The following is a 12021-nucleotide window of genomic DNA, read 5'->3' as shown; positions in this document are numbered from 1 at the left end:
TAGGTTATGCGTTCGAATCCCCCTCGTTGCGTGCGAAATTTTAATTGTTAATAAAGTGTTAAAAATACGATTTACCAATTAATCATATGTAGATGCATGTATCATCTACTGCGCACGTAGTCGCATGTAAGATTCTTGTTCAGTAGATCGCACTCATCTTCGGTATGTTCTACTGAACAGGAATTGTACGTGCGACTGCCTGCGTAGTAGAAGCTACTCTTCAGCGACTAGTAGAGTCGACTCTACACGCGTTCAGTAGATTCTACTCTTGTAGTGGCCCGTCCATAATTTACTATTCCGTTTAGTGGCTCTAACCCTTGCAAGGGTAGGAGCCACTGAACTTTTTTCTCCGTGTGAGTTTCGGGCTTCGGAGGACACTTTGATGTGGAGGCATCCGTTGAAGTCTCAATTTTGCATCCGTGTGGGTGTGTATGTTTTGGCACCGATGGACACTCTAGCTATGATCGGTTGTGTTTGGGAAATGGGTTTCACGGAATAGAGTACAAGGAAGTATTATATTTATATTTATGCAGAAAAACTTAATTATAGTACGAATGAACAAGTTTGATGACCCTTATGTTTGATGACAATTCATTCAGTCATTTCAAAAATAAATAAATAAATTTTTTAATTCGTCGAGAAGTTCGCAGGATATGGATTTTTGTGAGTAATAAAAAGCGAATTCTACGTTGAGCAGAACCAGAACACATCAGAGTGCCAGCAAACGACGGCAGGATCTAGTAGCACGTCGGTTTTGGTTTAAAACCGCACGAAAAGCAGTGACGTATCCAGGGGGTGGGAGCTTGTGGGGCTCAAGCCCCTCCCCCGAAACTAAGTTTTTCCATTATTCAATTCCCTTTTCCCCCACTCTTTGTATATACATAAACCCGAAGTCCCCTCCGAAAAAAATCGTAGTCCCCCCTCCCCGGAAAAATAATCCTGGCTACGCCACTGACGAAACGAAGTGATAATGAATAGATGGTTAGCTACTCTTGAAAGACAGGAGTAGAAAAGCATTGATTAGTTGAAATGGAAAACGTGGATTTGAAAACCAATGATTGGTCTGTATCTTGGGGATCGCGAAGTGTATCATGAATCCGGCGATCGCATTGCTTGCACTCTTGATTTGCTTCTTTTGAAGCAAACTCGTACAAACCATGTTGGTGATACTGATAACTTCTCATTCTGCGAAATTTTTTGCGCCATGGTTGTTTTACCGAGATATATAATAATGTTGACTGTCTTACCATTTTCGAAATATTAACATTTTTTTCTCGATAATGTGAATTATCTTCTCTTGTTTTTAAACTCACTTTTTTTAAGGAACACGTCCTAGTGATAAATATTTCTAGTCCTTGGAAAGTTGGGAGGGACACGTCCCTCTCCCTACTCAAGCCAAAACTCCCTATCAGCCCCCCCCCCCCTGAAAAAATGTATTTTAGCGTTAAGCAGTTTTAACCAGGGACCTTGGAAAGATGGGTGGGGGGTTTGATGACAATATTCCTCCCTACACTCAAACCCTCCCCCACTCGCAACCGAACTCCTTTGTTAGGGGCTCCCCAAGAAATTCGAGGACTAGTGCTCAAATTGGAAACGACCTCGATTCGAAATCATCCCCTAATCCTTTCCAATAGTTTTTGATAGTTTTATTTTCGAGCTTTATATTGTTTTCAGATACAAGCCGCGAACAAGTCTCTTTATATTAACTGAGAATGTGCAGGTCACCTATGTATATGAATAATTTTCATTTTATTCTTGCATAGGATATATTTCCATTCTCGTATCATAGCTCGAACTCGCCGCTTGCTTCCTTCGATGATGAGGCGATGCGATGGTACTCGATAAGAATAAAAATTTTCTATGGCTTACCGAAAGGAGGTATTTACCGCGAGGATATGATTGATGTGGTAGAACGCCCACTAAAACACAACGGCCGCATTTCACCGGTCGTTTAAATTGATGGCCGTGTATAATTTACAAAATCAACAAGCCGTGACGTACAATACCGGACCAGTTTGTGCCTGCTTAATTTCTAATTATGCCGCGAAAACCTTTTTATTTCGCGCCATCATGATTCTTTGCCCCGTTGCCATGACGAACTTCCTTGCGCTGCTTTCAGAGTAATTATGTCCTCCTCATTTTAAAGTTCAACCGCCGCATTACCCAAAGAAAGAAAAAAGACGTCCTGAATATGTGTATTCCGAACTTTTTACACGCATTCCTGTTTTTGTTTTGCATTGTTGAATTTTTTTTTAGTCCTGAAGTGTTTTACAAAAAAAACTAATGTAGATATTTCCTAACAAGAAACTTTAATTCTATCCATTAGGGTGGTCCAATAAACAAAATTTTCGTGATTTAAGGGCACATCGCCTAAAGAACTTCCGTTTTGTGAAAAAACAACTGTCCATTTTATTTAACTTTGGTGAACAATGGGAGAGGCTCCAAAGGGTTGGCGAACGTTTATCATTTGTATTTTCTCACATGTCCGATAAACCAATTTAATTATTTTAAATTTTCAACTATTCAAATTAAAAAATTGAAACGAAAAAAGTGCAAAACTATTGCAATGAAGTTTCGAGCTCACTACATTTTATAATGGAAATATTTTTTTCATTTAAATTCAAACAATCCCAAATATGATTCAGAAAATTGTAGGTCTAAAACAGTTGACTGAAGACAGCCTTATGCCTTAATTAATACACTCTAAGTTTGAATCAGTCAAAGATGACTGATTGCCAGTCAATTTTGACTGATTCAAATAGTGCGGATTTGACGACTTACAAATCAGTCAAAAATGACTTTTTGAATCAGTCATTTTGACTGATTTAGACTGTAAATTTGACTGTTTTAGTCTGTAATTTTGACTGATTTAGATTTTTTGAATCAATCAATTCGATTGATTAAATCATTCATTTATGCCTTATGATAAATATTGAATGAAATGTACGAATTGAATGAAGAATATTAATGTACAAATAATTTCCGTTTATTTACATATATTTATACAAACTATTTTTATCCTGTATATTATCCCCCTGTAAAAAAGAACTTAAAAACTAATGATATAATAAGTTACAATATTAAAGTTTATAATTTATTCGATATTAGAAAGTAAAATATTTAAAGTCGTTACTGAATTTTATGCCTTTATCTTGGGCACTTTATACAAATATGCTTCTATGAAATTATAAAAAAAACTTCAGTGAATTCGCGTAACAAACATTCATGACATAATGCATTTTAAAAAGTATGTCAAACGCTGCTAGTGGAGATCCATTGTCGGCTATTTCAATTTTGTGGCTGTCGGCATTTAAAAAAAATTTATCTCCAGCCTCCGATTGAACACATAAGATGTAAGGCTGGATCCTGCCTTGAATAGTTTCCTCAACTCGGGCCTGTGTAAACAAAAATTAAAAATAAATTTAAAATCATTTTTTAAACAGTAATATTTATAATCATTAAATCAATACTTACGATCTACACTGCTTCTCTTGTCCAAAACTTCTACTGCTTTCCTACAATGAGTTTTTGCATTTGTTAAAATCCGTGGAACGTAAAATACGGGAAACTTTCCCAAGAAATAGGAGGATTCATTTTCATAAATTTTACGGAATTCCAAGTCAATCTATGTAGAGAATGTACAATTATATTAGAATGTTCTTACAAAAAGTTTAATAAAAATGCAAATAATTTTTTTACCATTTCACCACCATAATCAAAGAGTCTTGGATATTGCTCATAAATTTCATTGAGGGAAGGATTCTCCTTTAAAATCCATTCGCTTCTATTTGGCCGTGTATCCTCCAGAGCTTTCATTATAAGATCTTTTTGATGTGAAGATGGGAGTGTAAAGGTCATCCAGTGTTTCTGAAACAAATATAAAAGTATGCAGTCGTAACTACGAAATAAATGTTAAGGTTGAAACGAAATTTGTTATAAAAAAAAATCTTTTCTCTCAGTTCCTGTACGGAAAGTAAAGTGGCAGAAGAATTGTCCGATATTTCCTGCAGAGAATTTTCCTCAACTCCTGGATCTCTATTCGTAGATCTTTTATTTTTCTTTATTCATGCAAGGAATAAATAATTCAGAATTATTCAAATATATTAGCAGAGATTGCAGATTAATAAATACATATATTTTCTTCCAGTGACTTTGAAACAAGTCAAGAATGCTATGATTATCCAATACATACCTTGTACTTTTTTCAGAAGGATTCAAGTTTCGGCGAATATTCCACAGACGATGTTCTATAAATCCAGATCTTGTCTTAGGGTCATAATAATGCTCCTACATACAATAAACATTGAATTTAATTAATTATAAACCAGTAAATGTATTAAAATGCGAAATGTCATACATACATAACCATGCAAGTCCGGGTTCTCCAAATTCGCCAATTTTGGGAAATCTCGAATAATCGCAGCTGCCAGTGCTGTTTTTGCTTCATTTGGTGGATAACTGTAACAACGTAATAATATAAAGATTATTTTTGGAGTACTTTTAAACTAAATAACGAAAAATAAGTTGCAAGACGCGCTAAGTTTTCCGGTGTTCTATAAGTTCACCCACAAGAATCCTAACAAAACTGCATCGTTTATTCGGATCCATGCACCCTTTTTCAGCTAAACAAATAAGAGGTAATCCTTGCGGATTATTTCTTAATATTTCCCTCACTGAATTAAATACCTGAAAACAAAATAAATTATGTTACACATGTAAAAAATGTAGGAAGCAATATTTATAAAAAAATTTGTTACAACTTGCCGAAAATGTATCAAGTGGAAGTTTGAGATTTTATGCGCTTGTCGAATCGGAACGAATGTTGTCACGCCGCTAATCTTCTGATTGTTCCACTGTTCTAGAACTTGTTTTTTTTTTGCATTTTCATCCTCTTTCCTATCATTTTCTTCTGGCACTGGAACTGTAATGTTTGGATGATTTTGAGGTTCCAAAGGACTATTCTGTAAGCCAAAATAAACATCAATGTTTGAAAATAAATTATGAATCAAAGTTATGTGATATTATAGATTCCCTAGATGCGATATCCGCCAATGTGAGGTTATTCTATTAAAGGGTAAATTTAACACATTTTTATACCTCTATTTTCAATTTTGATTCCCGAATCAATTTTTGCAAGAGTACTGCAGGGCCAAGATTAATGCCTAAGGTTAAAAAATCAGCTTTCTCAAATTCCAACAGTGCAGCTCCAGTTACCTCATGTTCTATAAAATAAATTAGAAACATTTATGTCAATAAAGGTTTGAGTTGCATTATGTAATTTTAACTTTATATTAACAAATAGGTTCACCTGCACTAAAGCAGTTATACAAGAATGTGGCGAAGGCTGATATACAAATCATCTTCATTGGGTTTTTTCCATGAACATGATGGTTTAAAATCAGCCAAATTTTGAGTGCAGATAAAGCTGGTCGTTCCACAAATAGATCGCTCGATTAAAAAGGCATTTAAACTTTTATCAAGGATTCTTGTATTATAATTTGAAGCTTTAAAGAAAACAGAATCATTTTGCAATATCGGAATTTCTACAATCTTACCAAAGAGTGGTAGATTCGCATCGTTCTGTGATCCTGCTTACAGGTAAACAAAGAGCCCTTTTCGGTAGTCTGTACCATGAACAGATACAATTTTCGTTAAGAAAACTTTATCCATCTGTTCATACCCTATACAATACAAGTCTCTTGCACTTGCTGTATTCAAAACAAGCGTAATTCTACCTCCTGAACTTCGGACCCTTTCAAATTTGAAATGTTGTTTTCCCCAAGTACAACTTTGTCTACACTGGGCGATTCTTATTAGTGTTTTTGGCGGATTTTTAAAATTACATACAACGCTAGCTTGTTTTTTCGAGAGGGGCGTGTTTTGCTTCATATCTCATGCACCACAAAAGAATCAGTGTTCCTGATGCTACAATAAATTCTGGACAGTGAACAAGATGATGATGCTTATTGATCAAATTTGCGTGAAGAAATAAATTAAGAAAAGTCTTGTGATGCTCTTCAAAGACTGCAGAAAGATATGGCAGAATCCGCATGTCCAGTTTCGGAGCAAAAACTATTTCCATTATTCGCAAGAGCAAAAAAATTAAGTTTAGGTATGGGTCGTCGTCTGGAACAACATCTGATAATATAAAAGGTAAAGCCCTTATCAAGCATCCTACTATTTAGGAATGCAAAATTGAAGAATTTCTGTACGCAAACGTACCAATGACGTATCAATAACCTTCGTTAAAACAGATCCCGTAACTGAACTGTTTGCCCTCATATTACCTATCATTCTGACAACTGAACTTCGTAAATCAGAAATAAAATTTTCCTCAACATTTTCAGGTGCGTTCAGAATGTCACTACCCAAACCAACGTTTTTTGTTCTGTTTTCGAATGGCACATGATATTCTGAACCATTGGTGTTTTCAAAAGCACGCCTCTGTGCAATTGGTACATGATGGTTCGAATGTGCACTTAATATATGCCTACGCAAAGTATAAAAATATGCAAAATTACGTTTACACCCTTGCTGTGCACATGTGAAACCTTCTTCACCATGTCCTTTACTCACACTCAAACCGTGGATTGTTTGAAAATTATTCCCCAAATTCTTCACGCCTCCCCTTACAATATTGTTACATTTGAAAAATTTAATTCCTCCATGATACAATAATTATTGCGCTTAATCTTTCAAATTCGTCTTGGCCCTAATAAAGGAAAAAAGCGAAATTTATTCAAGGCGCATAAGATAGAGAACATTTTTAATTTATATTACATTGCACCATTCAATTTATTATTCGCGAAATATTTGTTGAAAATTAAACTAATTAAATTACGCTACACAGGCAAGAAAATGTAGGTATGCAGGTAGAAATGTCATTAGGTGGCATCGTACTATTGTTTGATGCAGGCAAGGGCGACAGCTTGCCACCACTGAGACACTGTAGTGAAAATTATTATATTAACTGAAAATCGGCAAGTTACAAAAATATCAAAATTCTTCGGAAAATTACAGCTCCCCAGCCCCCTGTATTCTGGGTTTATGTTTGTTAACAAACTTGTTAACGGTTCACTTTGCTAATTTTTTCGATTATGTATATATATATATATATATTATTTATAATAAAAAATTGTTAGGATGTAATATGATAATTATATACAAAATTTATAATGTATCTAAATCATTATCTATACTAATTATTCATTAAAAATTAATAAAGAAGTAATTATTTATCATTAATGTTTATTAAAAATGAAATTATTAATAACTATTTAAAAAGTGTATTATTCACGCAATATCTAAAACAAATTTCTAATGAATTCAATTATTTTGAGTTACTGATTCAATCAGTCACCAATATTGACTGATTCATCAGTCAAAATAACTGTTTTGCCAGTCAAAATGACTGATTTACCTGTCAAAACTTGCTTGATTGATTCAATCGTCAAGTTTTGACTGATTTAAATTTAGAGTGTACCGTTTAAGTTTTTTCTAGGGGATATTTCTGATTGATCATTGATTATAACAAACTTCATATACAATACGTGTAAAGCTGCATGGGAAAATATTTATGAATACCATGTACAATATGGATGTTAAATAACACATGTTAAAAATAATTCATATTTCGTTATATATCATTATACATACGAACTATCTACCGATACGGAATTTACCGTTATAATAACCCATTTTCCAGCTTTTTTAAGACTAACGTTACGAAAAATTTCGTAATATCATCCCTAACAATATACTTGACCTGTTAGTTTTACGGTAAATTCTTGAATACTAGTCAGTACCTTAAAACTTAAAAATTTTTTCCTAAAAATCGTAAGCAATCGTCAGAAAAGGTGAATAAATACAGAAAAGTTGAAGAACTACTCAGAGAAAAAGGAAACACCCCTTTTGAAAGAAATATGAGGGTGGGGGAGAGTAGAAGAATTGTGGGAGAAGTAGGTAGAATTCTGTGAGGGAAATTAAGGGAAAGGAAATGAGAACAGGAAAGTAGATTTAGTGAGGGTCAATGAGTTTGTCAGTATGGAAAATGCTGGTGGGGTGGGGGGTGTGATGGCCCGGAAAGGGTAATAAGTGAAGGGTAGTGTTATTAAGGGATGTGAGGAGAGGAAGATGTAGAGAAGGAGAACTTTGGCTATGGTGGGAAAGCGAATGGTGTAGTGAGGGGGTGAGGTAGGGCAGTAGATGGAAAATATAAGAACGTATGTGGAGTCGAAGTGGGAAAGTATGGGAGGAGGAGGTTTGAACGATTTAATTAACGTCTTAATAGGCTACACAACCCTTTTTTTATTAGCCTGCTGCGGCTACTAGCCTAATTTTTATAAACAAGAAATAAATTATTGAACTCCTCATAGTCCCTGCAATAACAAATTTCAAGCTTTTTGACTAGATTAATTTTATTTATCATTTAGAACATTTTTATTTAACAGAGTTTCTTTGTAAAACACCATCATTAGTTCAAAGCTACCCCTTAAATATTTTTATTTTTCTAAAACTGGTGGTTTATTTCGATTGAGGGTTGACCTTTCAAATATATGACATTTTGTAAATATTTCCTAATACATATAAAAACGAACTTCGTGCGGAATTATCAAACGTGATTAGAAATATATTATTACATTTTAAAAGCGATAATTTGTAACTACCCCTCTTTTTTACAGAAAACTGCGTTTTATAAAAATTTAGTGATTCAAAAATAGAATCATTGTCCTTAAAATGCCTCAAATATTTGCTTTAGAAGTTTTAAGAAGCTCGAAAGTTAATATGTATATTAATAATCAATTTCTAAATGTACAATTTTCAACTATTTACTAATTAAGCTTCACAATAAGACACAATGCTTCACAATAATAAGTTCTTCTATATACCTATTCTTAAAAACAATCAGTTCTTACAACCATATAACTGACGAAGAAATTGGTTGTGTTTCCCGCCCAAGCCTCCGCTATGTGTTTGTAATTTTGTTATCCGTTTGCTGTCTATGTTTGGCCGCATAACTTTAGACAGAATTGATATATTAGCATGCATTTTTTTTAATGCAGATAATGATAGGCTAAGCATAGACACATCAAGATTCGCTCTTGTCAACAAAAGCCAAGTACAACCTCGAAAAAACTTTGGTCAGAATGCATGTATCAACAAAATTTTGTTTTCAAACTACATCTAATTATAGCCAGAGTAACGCACGAGGGGCAGTTCACTGTGGGAATCCGTGATTCTCCTCATTTACAATTGATTCAGAATCAATGGCTCGTCAAAATATTTTTCAGAAATATGTGGAAATCAGCTTGATTCGGTGGAATCTTAGAGATCGATTCTGAAAGTTTGAAACATACTTCCTTCAGTAAGATTCAGAAGAAACACCGGGAATCAGTCAGAATCGCCAAGGATCACTCGGAATTTCTACGATTCCGTGCACACTCGAGCGAATCAGCTTGAGTTAGAATTTAGATGATCAACGCGTTAAAACACATTAAGTGCGCAGTGTCGAACGTAGGCTACACATACGAGGAGCCTGTAAAGTTGTATTGCTTCTCAGCTGTCAAATCAACATTGTAATGTTCAAAGTTTAAGTTTAGCTCTGTGAAATTTTAAGGATTCAAAACTTTCTGTTTCAAATTGTTTAGTTGCACACTGTTAGAAAAATCTGTACGAGGTTTAATATACATGCGTGTGAAGCAAATATGCACTGCCGCTACTAAAATGTAACACACATTGGTGTAGTGAATTTAATATGCATATGTGTTAAATTTAATATACAGTTCAGTATAGCAATGTTCGTGAAAACTCAACGTGCTTTAATTTCTTTAAATCTTATCAAATATTCTCAATTAAATTAATGAATTAGTTGTCGGTTAGGTCTGTTATTTATTTGCTTAGTTCAACCTTTCGACTTGAAATCTAATTTTATTTCTGATTAACAGGAAGAAGGTATCATGTTTTATTATTTACAATCTAAAATTACTGCTAATCTTATTTTGGATTTGTGAAAAATGGAATTATCTGATTTTTCTTGTAAGTGATTAACATGAATGTATATGAAATTTAATATAGTCGCCTTTAATGGCGATTTCATATGCTTGATATATATATATTTTTTTTTTTTAATACACAGGGGTATATTAAGTGTAATATTATTTTTAACAGTGTAAATATTCTATTTTTATAATTATTTATTCTGAATAAACAGTCAAAAATATTAAGTTACTGAAACAATTTTTATTTTCTTTGATTACAAAATTTTAGTTTGAATGTGTTAAAAATGAAATATTTTAGACTAGAACAATATTTTAATATTATTTGAAATTTAATAAATGTGTTGAATATAGATGATACGTTTTCAATCGGATTTTTATATTTGTTTACCTACTAAGTTAAATGAATATAGTACAAATTTATAACGTTAATACCTGTAAATTATTCAATGTTAAAATATATTCAGAATTCAGCTCAATTTCGAATTCTTGAACTATAGTTCCATTTTGAAAATTATTAATTAGTTTTTATTTACAGAAATTTTTTGTCAACAAATACTTATTTCAAACGCGTATCTTTCTATATTGTGTAAATCTTCCAAACAGCATTTTAAAAAATGTTCATAATTTATATCATAAAATGGTTTCATAACTGAAAAAGTCAACAAATGAACTTAAAATTTGAAAAAAAAATTGAATTTAAACGGTTACAATATAAATTCACTGTCTTTTCTCCCTTTTCCTAGTCTCCAAAAAATTTCCGATCATTTTTTGATTTTCCTGGTTTCCTAGTACAGCAGGCCACCCTGAGAAATACATGTAATTAAAAATGTTACGTAATCGGGTTAGAAATACTCCCCACATAACAGACCGTAATTAAACACGAACCCCGTCCTCCCACTTTTAATATTACGTAAGTATGTGAACGCTCCCCTTGTGTGGTCGAGAAACGAAGGAATCGATGAAGGATGGGCGAAGAATCAGCGGAATCAGACGGAATCAACAGGAATCAGTCGTACTGATGCAGCTCAATGCGCGCAACTATCAGAATGATCCCTGTGCGTTCTTCTGAGTTTGGATTCGATTCATTTCGTTGCTTGTTGTCAGAATAAAACCAGATCATGCTTTAAATTTGGAATCCTCGGTGGAATCACAGGAATCGTGATCTAATTCACGGAATAATTATGCTCACGTAGAATCGATTCTCGAGTGGACGGCCCCTCGGTAACGCACGTACATAAGGATTTGAATCTTCAACCTTTCTATACTTTTTCATTTAGTATTTCCATTTTTGCACAAAATAACACTAAGTTGAGAAAATATCGGTACAAATACGGACCATAGAATATTTTCATGGTCCAAAAAATTCGTCATGTCTTAAGAAAATGTACTTAAATAAGGACAATCAAGTTATTTCAATCTAGTATATTTTCCTGTGACACATATGAACTTTCACGAGTTGTATGCGAAAGTGGAAAGCTTTTTATTAACCATTTGGGAAAATACGAGCTTTGAACGTTTAGGTATGGTTTTACAATCATAGGAGCCTATCTCCCCTAAACGTAGTTTTACAGGAATTCACATATGTTTTGTCACCAAATGGAAGCTTTTTATAGGGTGTAGTGATGGATAATGAGCATTTATATTTTTCTCCAAAATCTCGTCAGATAAAATTAAAACCTCGACCACGACACTCATCATATCGAGATGAACGATCACGCAGTCGAGAATGATCGTCTCGTTTCGATCGACTTTTTTTATTATTAATTTTTGATTTCCAATATATTTTAGTTCTACCTAATGATATTTCGTGCAAATCTAGATTCTGTCCAAAAATGATCGATATGCATCACTAATAGGGTATGTCCGCAAATGAAATAAACTTAGTTCATTTCGTTAATTTATGGTTGTATTGATTTTAGATGCTAATAGTAAGCTGACGCTACTATCTTGTTTCGAAAAACAATTATTTAAAAAAAAAAACAGTTATTCCCTCTTATCTATACAAACTTCGAAATCAGCTATA

General features: G+C 33.5%; 1 protein-coding gene across 2 annotated transcripts in view; it reads left to right on the top strand.

Annotated features, from left to right (window-relative positions):
- Positions 1-12021, top strand: part of LOC117168941 (zinc transporter ZIP11) — a 152810-nt gene that overhangs the window by 137989 nt on the left and 2800 nt on the right. The gene's annotated exons all lie outside the window — the stretch shown is intronic.

Source organism: Belonocnema kinseyi, chromosome 3, assembly GCF_010883055.1.
Source record: "Belonocnema kinseyi isolate 2016_QV_RU_SX_M_011 chromosome 3, B_treatae_v1, whole genome shotgun sequence".
NCBI lineage: Eukaryota > Metazoa > Arthropoda > Insecta > Hymenoptera > Cynipidae > Belonocnema > Belonocnema kinseyi.
This window is presented reverse-complemented; position numbering and strand designations above follow the sequence as displayed.